The sequence below is a fragment of the Trachypithecus francoisi genome, unplaced genomic scaffold (assembly GCF_009764315.1).
Source record: "Trachypithecus francoisi isolate TF-2019V2 unplaced genomic scaffold, Tfra_2.0 Lachesis_group0, whole genome shotgun sequence".
NCBI classification, from domain to species: domain Eukaryota; kingdom Metazoa; phylum Chordata; class Mammalia; order Primates; family Cercopithecidae; genus Trachypithecus; species Trachypithecus francoisi.
In genome coordinates, this window is record NW_022681453.1 from 163,830,025 (window position 1) to 163,843,378 (window position 13,354).

General features: G+C 36.6%; 1 pseudogene; it reads right to left on the bottom strand.

Moving 5' to 3' along the window:
• Window positions 1-1,324: 1,324 nt before the first annotated feature.
• Window positions 1,325-1,749, bottom strand: LOC117077715 (annotated as a pseudogene).
• Window positions 1,750-13,354: the final 11,605 nt, after the last annotated feature.

The window sequence follows — 13,354 nt, forward strand, 5'->3', positions numbered from 1 at the left end:
ATAATAAAAAAATTAAAAATAAATTTAAAAAAGTTAAAAAAAAATTTTTCCATATATTTAAACAGTTCACCCAGCATTATTTATTAAAGAATTTAATCTTCCCCAATGACTTGAAACCACAAATTTAACTCCTATAAACTCTTTGGTCTTTCTTGAAAATGTTTTACAATGACTGAATAATCTATTATTTTATTTAATACATATTTGTGGTATATTTTAATGCCTAGCGTTTCTGTGCTTCACTGGTGGTTCTTCCTTTCAATATTTTGTTTTCCTTCATGAATTACTTATTCTTCCAGACAAAAGATAAAATTACTTTGCCAAACTCAAAATAAAAAAAACTCATTGATATTTTATTTGCTATTTTTTTGAATTTATAAATTAGTGTAGTGATAATTGGCATCTTTGCCACTTAGTTCCTCTCATCGAAGAATATAATTTATTTCTCTATTTAGTAGGTACTGCCAAAAAGTTTTCTTAGGTGATTGTACCAATTTATACTTTCATATAGTATGTGAATGTTTCGATCATTACACATCTTTGCCAACTCTTAGTACTGTTGCCTTTTTCATTTTAACTATTCTAGTGACTGTGACATTGCTTATGACTTTATCTGCATTTCTTTGATGATTAACAATATTATGTGCATTTTCATGTTCTCATTTGCCATTTGGATGTCCTGATTTTGATCAAGTATTTATTCAAATCTTTCCTCTGCTTTTTTCTATTGTATTGCTTGCCTTTTTCTTTTTATTTTTTATTTTTTTTTTTTTTGAGACGGAGTCTCGCTCTGTCACCAGGCTGGAGTGCAGTGGCGCGATCTGCAAGCTCCGCCTCCCGGGTTTACGCCATTCTCCTGCCTCAGCTCCCGAGTAGCTGGGACTACAGGCGCCCGCCATCTCGCCCGGCTAATTTTTTGTATTTTTTAGTAGAGACGGGGTTTCACCGTGTTAGCCAGGATGGTCTCGATCTCCTGACCTCGTGATCCACCCGTCTCGGCCTCCCAAAGTGCTGGGATTACAGGCTTGAGCCACCACGCCCGGCCTTTCTTTTTATTTTTTATAAGTTATTTGTACACTCAGGATTTGAGTCCTTTATCAGATGTATGTATTTCAACTGTCATCTCTTACAATGTGGCTTACCTTTTACTTTCTTAAAATTCATAATTGTTTTCACCTTATTAATACAGTATTTATTTGTCTTCCCTCTGTCAAACCCTGAGCCAACCACGTTCCCCAGGCTACCTGGGAATGTATAGGAAAAAAGAACATACAGGGCCAATGAGACATAGGAGAAAGAACTATGGGAGGTGGAGATGGCTCCTTCACATGGCAAAAAGAATGAGAGAGGCTACCATCAGGCAAAACAGCCCCATCACCTCCCAGAGGGCAAAACCCAGAATGGGATAGAATAGTTGTTGCTTCAGAGAAGAGTTCCTGGCATAACCAATGATGAGGTTCCCAAACACAGTCCCAACCAATCCCAGCCCCAGAGCCAGCCCCCCAACTGTAGCAGCCCCAACCCCAATAAACTTGGCTGCTGTGTCAATGTCTCTTGAAATTGCGCTGGTTTGGAAGCTGCAGCTAGGGACAAGTGAGATAAGGGGATGTGAGACTGCCAAGCTGCTGAGGCTCTCATCTATCAGTGTCTCTGTTCATTTCAGCACCACTGAAGATAGTAGACAGCTCAGCAACTGGGAGGTGCTCTTGACCAAGAGTGGGTGGAGACACACTTGGAGCAGGCATACATTTTTAGGGGTGAGGGGCTATGGGAACACAGTTGCTTTCAGTGCAGAGAAGGCAGAGAGCAAAATTCATAATTTTAATGTAGCTAATTTATTAGTTTTTTTCTTTACGGCTAATGCATTTTGTATCTTGTTTAAGAGATTTTTGCCTACCCCAAGGTCATGAGGATATTTTTCATTTTATTCTAAAATCTCATTGTTTACTTTTTATAATTGTAACTCTGATCTTGATTTTTGTTTATGATGTGAGGTAGTGGAAAAAGGTAACTTTTCTATGTGCATTTACAAATGACCCAGTAAATAAATTTTTTAAAGGACAAAATTATAAGAATAAAAAGGAATGTTAAAGCTGCCTGAAGAGCTCTGCAGAGTCACTCTCTAGCAAAATGACCATAATGAGTGAAAATTACATTTAAAAAGAACAACTATATAGTAATTACATTAAACAAATGTATTAATCTTCCAATTAAGAGGCAGAGATTGGTAACATGGACTTTTAAAAATCATTATTTAACTTTATCCTGTCTACAGGAGATTAATTTTAGATTCCAACATACAAATATATGGAAAGTAAAACAATAAGAGAGGATACATCATGCAAAAGCGACCATTAGAAAGTTGAAGTGTCAATCCTAACATAAGATCAACTTTAAAACAAAAACTGTTACTAAAGAGATACATTTGATAATGATGAGTCATTATTTATAGAGTGTAATAATTATAAACATATATGCACCTAGTAATAGAACCCCCAAATTCATGAAGCAAAAACTGACATATTCAATAAATAGATAATTCAACAATAATAGTTGGAGATTTCAATACTCCACTTTCTATAATGAATAGAATAACCACACAGAAGGTGAATGAGAAAATAGAAGACTTGAACAACAATGTAAACCAACTATACCTGACATGCAGTTGTACAATAATCCACGAAATAATAGCAGAGTACACATTCTTCTCAAGTCCATAAGGAACTTTCTCCAGAATAGCCCATGTTGTTAGGCCATAAAGCAAGCCTCAATAAATTAAAGAGGGTTAAAATCATACAAAGTGCATTCTCTAGCCAAAAAGGAATCAAATTAAAAATCAAAAACATAAAGAAAAAAATTTCATTCACAAATATATGGAAATTAAACATTAGACTTCTAAATATTCAATGGGTGAAATACTAAATTTAAAATACTTAGAGATGTATTAAAATAAAAACACATTTCAAAAGTATGGAATGAAGCTAACACCATGCTTAGAAGGAAATTTATAGCGGTAAAAACCTATCTTTAGAAAGAAGAAATATCTCAAATTTATAACCTAAGCTAATACAAATCACTGGAAAAAAGAATAAACTAAACTAAAACTGATAAAATGAAGGAAATAGTAAAGATTATAATGAAAATTAATGAAGTAGAATACAGAAAAAATATAGAAAACTAATGAAGTTGAACATTGTCCTTTAAAGAGATTAACAAACTTTAAGCTAGACCAACCAAAAAAAAAAAAAAAAGAGGCATGACAGATTCCTAAAATAAGATATAAAAGACAGAGCATAATACTGAACTTGCAGAAATAAAAAGGGTTATAAGGGATATGATAAGCAGTAACTATATGTTAACAAATTTGATAACTTAGATGAAACGGGCAAATTCCTAGAAGACACAAGAGGAAGTAAAAATCCTGAATAGATTTAATAATAGATTGAATTCGACATTTAAAACTTCCCACAAATAAAAACAGGCCTATATGGCTTCATTTAAATTATACCAAATGCCTAAAGCTAAATTAACACCAATTTTCCACAAGTTCTTCCAAAGGAGGGAACACTTTCTGACTCATTCTATGAGCCCAGTATTACCCTAATACCAAAACCAGGCAAACATATTACAAGAAAATAAAAATTTACATCAATAACCCCTAATAGTGCAACGGCAAAAATCCTCAGCAAAGTACTATCATACCAATTCAGCAATATATGAAAAGGATTATACGCCATTACTGAGCAAGATCTATACCAGCAATTTAAGGTTGGTTTAACATCCAAGAGTCAATGTAATACAGCATGTCAATAGAATAAAGGACAAAAACGACATGAGCATCTCAATAAATACAGAGGAAAAACATTTGACAAAATTTGACAGTACCTCATGAAGAAAATATGCAACAAATAATAAGTAGAAGATGGGATTTCCTTAACTTGATAAAAAGCATCTTCAGAAGTCTCATAACTAACATACTTCATGGTGAAAGACTGAGAAATTTTCTCCTAAGCTCAGGAATGAGACATGAATGTCCGCTCTGTCTTCAACTTCTATTCAACTTTGTTCTGGAGGTTCAAGTCAGGGCAATTAAGAAAGTTTTTTTTAAAGTATTCATTTGGAAAAGAAGAAGGAAAACCATATATATTTGCAGATGATATTATGTGTAGAAAATCCTAAGGGATCCACTAAAAGATAATCAGATAATAAATTAGTTCAGCAACATTGCAGGATAAAAGATAGATTCATTGTTTCAACTGATCAACATAAAAAATCAGGCCAGGAGTGGTGGCTCATGCCTGTAATCCCAGCACTTTGGGAGGCCGAGGTGGGAGGATCACTTGAGCTCAGGGGTTCGAGACCAGCCTGGGCAATATGGCGAGACCCCATATCTACCAAAAATACACGCACACAAATTAGCTAGGCATGGTGGTATGCACCTGAGGTAGTACCAGCTACTTAGGAGGCTGAGCAGGGAAGATGGTTTGAGCCCAGGAGGCAGAGGTTGCAATGAGCCGAGATCACACCATTGTACTCCAGTCTGGGTGACAGAGCCAGACACTGTCTCAAAAAAACAAAAAAGATAAATTGTATGTCTGAATATTATCAATACATAATAGGAAGAGGTCCCATGTTCATCAACTGGATGATCTAATTTTATTAAAATGGAAATACTCCCCAAATCAATCTATACTTTCAGCACAATCCTCATCAAAATTCTAGCTGGCCCCTCTGTAATAACTGATGAGCTGATCCTAAAATATGTATGATAATTCAAGAGACCTAGAATAGCAAAAAACAATTTTGAAAAAGAACAAAGTTGGAGGGCTTAAACATCCTGATTTCTAACCTTGCAGTAATCAAGACTGTATGGTACTGGCATCAGGGTAGACATATATCAATGGAATAGAATTGAGAGTCCATAAAAAAACCCTCTCATTTATGGTAAATTTATTTTCAACAAAAGTGCCAGGACAATTCAGTGGCTAAAGGATAGTCTTTTCAGAAAATAGTGCTAAAGCAACTGGATGTCCACATGCAAAATAGTAAAATTGGACCCCTACCTCATACTACTAAATACATGCAAAAATACACTCAAATTGATCAAAGTCATAGACATATGAGCAAAAGTTATAAAATTCTTAGAAGTTAATATAGCTCTAGATTTTTATTAACTTAGAATAGGCTGATTTCTTAGGCATAACACTAAAAGTACAAGCAGCAAAAGAAAAAACTAGACAAATTGGACTTTATAAAAATTTCAGACTTTTGTGCCACAAAAGACACCATCAGAAGAGTGAAAAGACACCCACAGAAGAGGGGGAAATATTTGCAAATCGTATTTATGATAAGGGACTTGTATCTAAAATACACAACACCTCTTACTCTTACAGCTCAATCATAAAAAGAAAGCCCAATTAAAAATGGGCAAAGGATTTGAATAAACATTTCTCCAAAGAAGATATACATATGGTCAGTAAGTACATGAAAAAATGATCGATGTCATTAGCCATCAACTAAATGCACATTAAAACCACAATGAGATACTACTTTACACTCACTAGGATGCCAAAAAGTTAATGACAAGTTATTGAACCCTTGTAAACTACTGGTGGGATTGCCTGGGACAGAGCTGCTTTGGAAAATAGTTTGGCAGTTCCTCAAAAGGCTAAACCTAGATGGAGAATATTAGTTTCTAGGTCTTCCATAACAAAGCACCACACATTGAGTGGTATAAACAACTCTCAAATTCTGGAGGCTAGAAGTCTGAGATCAAGGTGTCAGCAAGGTTGGTTTCTTCTGAGACCTCTCTCTCTTGGGCTTGCAGATGACTGTCTTCACCCTGTGTCTACACATAACCTTCTCTCTGTATCTATCTGTGTTCTAATCTTCTTTCTTATAAGGGCACCAGTCATATTGGATTAGAACCTATCCTAATGGCTTCATTTATTTTAATTACCTCTTTAAAGATCCAATCTCCAAATACAGTCACATTCTAAGGTGCAAGGCAGTAGGACTCCAATATATAAATTTGGAGAGGACACAACTTCGTACATGACAGAGTTTCTGTATGACCCACCAATTTCATTCCTAAGTGTCTCAATTTGTTTGAACTGCTATTTAAAAAATACCATAAACTTGGTGGCTTATAAACAACAGAAATTTATTTTCCACAGTTTTGAAGGCTGGGAAGTCTAAGGTCAAAATGCCAGCAGATTTGATGTCTGGTGAGGAACAACTTTTTAGTTCATAGGTGAAGCCTTCTTACTACATTCTCAAATGGTGGAGGAGGCAAGGCAGCTGTCTGGTGCCTCTTTTGTTAGGGCACTAATCCCATTCACGAGGGTTCTACCCTTATGACAATTACCTCCCAAAGGCCACACCTCCTCCTACCGTCACAATGGTGATTAGGTTTCAACATATGAATTTGGGAGGGACACAAACATTCAGACCATAGCACTAGGTATCTACCCAAGAAAAATAAACATGTATTACACACAAAAACCTTTTCAAGAATGTTCATAGCAACATTATTCATAATATCCAAGAAATGGAAATAATCCATATGTCCATCAACTGGGAAACTGATAAACAAAATATAATACTCATTCAATGGAATATTCTTCAGCAGTAAAAAGTAATAAAATACTGATACTTATTTTAATCAGATGAATCTTGAAAACATTATTCTAAGTGAAGAAACCATTCACAAAGCACCACGTATACTATCGAGTCAAAGAGTAGATTTATGGTTACCCAAGGTAGGAGGGTGGGGAAGTTGGGACGAAATGGTGAGTGGGTTCTAATGGGTACAGATATTTTTGGTTGGATGATTGTGATTTAAATATTCAAAAATCGAGTGTGGTGATGGTTGCACAATTCTGTGAATGTACTGAAAACTATTGAATTGTATACTTTGAATAGCTGAATTATATGGCATGTTAGTTATGTCTCAGTAAAGCCATTACTAATAAAATAACACCACTTCCTGGAAATAGAAATACTATTTTAATAGCTAACACATAAATAAAGCCATTAGATGTTAATATAGTCCCAAAAAATCTGCTGAAGCATGTATTCCATTAAAACACGTGAAGAAACTAACAAATAGAAAACCATGGAATCCAGAAAACAGATCATCAACATAAGACAGAGCCAAAGTATTCCCAGTATGATGGTGAAGGGAGAGAGCTATACAGCAAGAGCAGCCCCGAGTAGAGCAGAAAGTCTTCAGGAGAGATGGAGGAGAGACAAACCTGATAGAGTAACTCATGTATTTAATAAAGTGAGAGGAGAGTTACACTTCATACAAAATTTGGCAATGAAATGGCAATGCATGTATAAATGACAGTCAAACAAAACAAAAAATGGAAGTGACTATTCCTCCCAAGAAAACAATAAATTGCACACAATGTATAAAGAAAAGGCTCTGTTAGGAACAATATTTGCATAGTCACAGTGATATAGACACTAAACATTGATCTCATTTAAATAGACAAAATTATTTGGAGGATAAGGGAAATGCAGATGTGGTTAAGACAGCCTGTAAAGAAATTCTATAGAGAATATCTAAAATTAGAAAAGCAAGAAAGAGATGCATGAGAATATCATACAAAAACGAAAGGGTTGAGCATGGTTGTCTTTAGAGCGCATGAACTGGAGAAGCAAGAGGCAAGAGGCAAGACAATTTTATCTTCTGTAGTAACCTTAGTAGAATCAATTGACTTTTTAATCTACGTACATGGAAAGCCTTATTAAAAATTAAAGTTAAATTTTAAACAGAGAAAAGAAATACTATGTGGCAGATTTCTATTTCTATCAACATTATGTGCTAGATACACTGAAGGGAAAAATCTCTCACTAAAAAGCATCTAGTAATATTGGGTGAAACTCACTAACAGTCTTTTAATTTTATACCTGAGTTTAAAGAAAGTAAGGGGAATCCCCAAAACAAAACCAAAAAGAAACTAAAAACCAGAAGAAACCAGCATCATTTATTAGTGTTTGGTAGTTTTCATCGTAGAGGTCTTTCACCTTTTTGGGGGGTGACGGGGGAACGAGTCTCGCTCTGTTGCTCAGGCTGGAGTTCAGTGGCACGATCTCGGCTCACTGCAACCTCCGCCTCCCGGGATCAAGCAATTCTCCTGCCTCAGCCTCCTGAGTAGTGCCGCCACCATGCCCGGCTAATTTTGTAGTTTTAGTAGAGACAGGAGTTCACGATGTTGGCCAGACTGGTCTCGAACTCCTGACTTCAGTGATGCACCCCACTTGGCATCCCAAAGTGCTAGGATTACAGGCATGAGCCTGTAAAATTGATTTATTTTAATCAATAAATTGATTAAATTTATTCTTGGGTACTTCGGGTTTTTTGTAGGTATGTAAATGGGATTGCTCTCTTGACTTCTTTTTCAGCTAGTTCATTATTGGTGTATAGAAATGCTAGTGATTTTGTATACTGCAACTTTACTGAATTCACTTATCAGTCCTAAGGGCTTTTTGTAGCATCTTTAAGTTTTCTGTATATAAGATTATGTCATCTGCAAAGAAGGATAATTTGACTTTCTCTGTTCTTTACTCTTATTCAAGGATACTAATCAGGTATAAATAAAATCCTTTTTATTTTTCTATTATTTTCTCTGTGATCCTTTTAAATGCTCTTTTGCTTTTCCATTTTATTTTGCTCAATTTTCTGAAACCTATCAATATTTCTAACTGTATTTTTGGTACTACCGTTTCTCCTTTTATTGCTATTTCTAACATGGTTGTCTTTTATATAATGGCTTCAGTCTCTCCTCTAATTTTTTTCTCATTTTTAAAATCTCTTTCTAGCATTTTTTTATTATTATCTTATTTGTACACTTTTCTCTCTTCTTTGAGCTCTTGATGCAAAGCGATTTATTTTAATGTATCTTATTTTAATTCAAGAAAAGTTTCAATTTTTTAATGCTTTGTAAAATAATTATTTTGATGTTCTTGTTATAATGAGTTTCTTCATTTTTATCTTTTAATATTTTTCTCATAGTTTCACGCTGGTTTTTTAAATTATTGTTTATCTTTTAATGGGAGCTAGTTTTTCTTGGTCAGCTGCTTGCTGAAGAACAGTGTATGGTAACAGACATCAGTCTAGGTGAGCTGGCCGAGCTGGTAAATAGGCTCTAGATCTATTGCCTCAAAATATTCTCCCACCAACTTTCTACTTTGAAGCTCTATCTTTTGGATTTAGACATGGGTCTCCATGAGGCCAGTATCCCAGATTCTTCATGTAGTGATTTTGTGCTTACTTCTCTTCAAATGACCTTGCCCCGTGACATCTCTACCCTACCACAGCTTGACTCTCATGAGATGACATGTCTGCTACTCTTGACCTCTGAACTTTCTTACTGCTTTTTAATATTAAATGGGGCTCAGGGATATTCCAGTAAACCATCTGTTCCAAGATCAGAGGTTGACAGTTTGTACCCTCATGGAGAATTCTGTGTACTGGTTGGGTCTGAAGAAGCAACTTCATTTATTCAAAAAAATATTTATTGAGTGGACACCACATTGCAGGTACTGTTCTAAGTCCTTGCTGAATTTGCCTTGTTGGGAGCAGGGAGAGGGGGAGAGACAATGAAAAGTAATGTCATAAATTATAAAAATTGATAAATATATTGGGGAGAAGTGCAGAAAGGAGGAATCAGGAGTGGTGGTAGAAGATAAACAATTGCAATTTAAAAGATAATGGTCTAAATTTCACTGCATTTGGCAGCTGTTCTTCATTGATTGTGGGTTGAGATTTTCTTCTCATACGGTCTCTGCTCTTTTTGTTGTTTCAGAAGGGAGAATGAAGTTGGCTTATCTTGATTCTGCAATACTTAACTGGAAGGCCCCTACCACCTCCTTTTGTATAAATGTATTTATTGCATAAGTTATGGTGATTTGTAGTGTAACAGTCCTTTCTATTTTCCTTCTTTGCCATCATTCTGTATGTAGGAAAGATGGAGAAATCCGAGGAATTCTTGAAATTCAACCATTCTTTTTTTTTTTAATTGTACTTTAAGTTCTAGGGTACTTGTGCACAACATGTAGGTTTGTTATATATGTATACATGCACCATGTTGGTGTGCTGCACCCATTCTTTCCCTAACCTGAATCCGATCACATTATGACTTACACAACTCTTGCGAGTCTCTTGAACTTTAATTCATTTTATGACAATTGGTTTGAGTTTTGTGGTTTTCCTTTTAAAGTTACATTCTCATATAATTTGGAACAGGGGCAGTGGGGGTGACACCCATGAGAAAATAACCTCCTCTTCTCTTTTCCTCATACCTAAATATATAGTTACATTTGTAGGAATGCTTATATATTTTTAAGATGTGCTCATAATATTTCAAGATTAAAGCTACCCTCTTATAGGTGTAACTGAGGAGCGGAAGTCTTTCTGAGAAAATCAGGACTGAGAGGGGATTACCAAGGTAGCATCCAGGGGAGACGCTAATTTTGATTGTTCAGAGTGTCAAAGAAGAGATTTCTTAGTGGCAGATTTTGGACGTCATCCACCAGGTGTGGGGACCTGAGACTGAGAAAGTCCCCAGCCCTCAGACCCTTATTTTCTGGTGGCGTAGCTGGGTAGAAGTGGCCACGGAACTGTCACAACGGTGGTTCAAGACTCCTAGAGACATCTGGGCTGAAAAACTGAAACTGACCCACAGAGAGAAAAAGAATTAAACATAGAAATAAAGAGTTTAGTCAGTATTTGAGTTTCTCGTTCCAGAAACACAACTGTATACATTTCCTAAGAAGGATGCATGAGCCAACAAATTTTTATTGACCTAACTATTTTGAGTTTCACTTCTGTCACTTCCAAAAGAATCTTGACTAAAGCACAGGGGAGGAAGAGCCTTTCTACACTTGAGCTAGGGATTTAAAGGAGGAGCTTTGAATGCCTATGTATCAGTTAGGGTACTGTTGGGTTGCTGTTTCCAGAAAACTTGATAAACAATGGCCCAAACAAGTAATTTGTTTTACATGACAAGAAGTCTGGGACAGGCAGACCAAGGCAGGTAGACTGAAAGTCTATGCCCTCAAGACTCTAGACTCTTTCTTCCTGCCATCCTAAGTGAAGCTTCCTGGATCTCCAGGATCATGTCTATATTGTAGGTTAAAAAACAGACAAGAAAGTGGAAATAGAGCTCCAGCAGTCTCCCACCTGCTTTTCATTAGTCATAACTCATTCACAAGGCCCCCTTAGGTACAAGGGAGTCTGGAAAATTCAGCTTTCAGCTTTCTCAAGTTCATAGTGGAGTAGGGTTGGAATGGTTAAAACCCAAGGAAACAAGGTGATGCCAGTGAGTAAAGGAGGCAGTAAGAAAGGAAGACAAAGCCCAAGAAACAGAGTTTGTTCTGTTGGTCAACCATCCTATAAACTGAAAAATCCTCCTTCCACAACCAATTTTGAACATTCCTGGGACAGAATGTGGATCAGGGGGATCTCTTGCTGTTAAGGCAAGTGATAGTTACAAATATAATTCATGAAATGTTATTACTTTAAAGGTATATATATATATGTATATGTAGAGAGAGATACTATATGTATATAGAGTGCTACAGTATATATTTTATATAATATACATGTATGTTAAACCATGTCTAAATACTAATGACAAACTAAAAAATATCAGTAGCACATATGACAGATAATTTTCTTTATTTGCAAAGAAATCCTAAAATCAGTAAGAAAAAGATAACCAACTCAGTAGAAAATTTGACTTGAAAGATATAAATAGAAAGTTTATAGAAAAAGAACCCAAAATAACACTCCCCAAAGCTTAAAAGATGATTACAGTACCCATAATAAAAGAACTATAATAAAAACAGGCTTGACAAGACTTCTTCCTCCTCAGTGCACTTTCTTCTCTTGGCGCTTCCAGGAAGGACATCACAATATCTTGATTTTCCTCCTAGTTCTCTGGTCCCTTTGTTTGGTCTCTTTCCCTGGTTTCTCCTCTTTTCCCTGGCTTCTCCTGTAAATGCTGGAGTGCTCCAGGAATCAGTCCTCTGTCCTCTTCTCTTTTCTCTCTGCATTCATTCACTTGGGAATCTTATCCAATCTCAGAACTTTAAATAGTATCTATAGTCTAACGACTTTAAAATACATATTTCTAGCCCCAGCCTTTTTCTAAATTCCAGACTCACATATCCAGTTGCTTACTCAACATCCCCAGCTGCATGTCCAATTGCTGTCTCAAACTGAACTCTTGGTCTTTAACAACTCATCAAACCTGCTCTACTCACGACTGTCCCACATTTCAGTTGACTACATCTTCATCCTTTAAGTTGACTGTGCTAAAAACCTTTCTGGCATCTTTGACTCTTGTTTTCCTTTCATATCCCACATTCAATCTGTCAATATTGGCTGTAAGTTCAAAATACATCTAAAATATCACCATTTCTTGCCCATCATATCCAAGCCATCATTATCCCCTGAATCTTTTTTTTTTTTTTTTTTTGAGACGGAGTCTCGCTCTGTCTCCCAGGCTGGACTGCAGTGGCCGGATCTCAGCTCACTGTAAGCTCCGCCTCCTGGGTTTCTGCCATTCTCCTGCCTCAGCCTCCCGAGTAGCTGCAACTACAGGCGCCCGCCACCTCGCCCAGCTAGTTTTTTGTATTTTTTTAGTAGAGATGGGGTTTCACCGTGTTAGCCAGGATGGTCTCGATCTCCTGACCTTGTGATCCGCCCGTCTCGGCCTCCCAAAGTGCTGGGATTACAGGCTTAACCCTTGAATCTTAATTCATCTCCCCACTGCTACCTTTGCAGGCCTATATTCTATTGACAACACTACAGCAGAGTAATACTTTTAAAACATAAATCAAATCATCTCACTCCTCTATCAAAACCCTGCAATAGACTTTACTCAAAATAAAATCTGGAGAACTTTTTAAAAGGTAGTTTTAAAACATATCTGCAAACTTTGGGATACTCCTCACACTTCAGGGTGGAGCTGAATCTCCTTCACCTTGGTTAGGGACCAGCCTCAGTGACCAGTGACTCATTTCTAATGACTAGAATGGGGTGGAGGTGATGGGGCATGACTTCAAAAGCTGGCTCTGTCTCTCTCTAGATGCTCATGGAACTCAATTACCATATTGTAAGGAAACCCAGACCACATGGAGGGTTTACATATAGGTGGTCTGGCCACAGCCCCAGCTGAAGTCCCAACCAACATCAACCACCAGACATGTGAGGAAGCCTTAGGGATGATACCAGCCCCAGCCTTCAAGCCATACTCGTGGATGCCAAGTAAAGTAGAGATGTACTTCCCCACTGGGCCCTGCCCAAATCACAGATTAGTGAACAAAGTAAGTGTTTTCA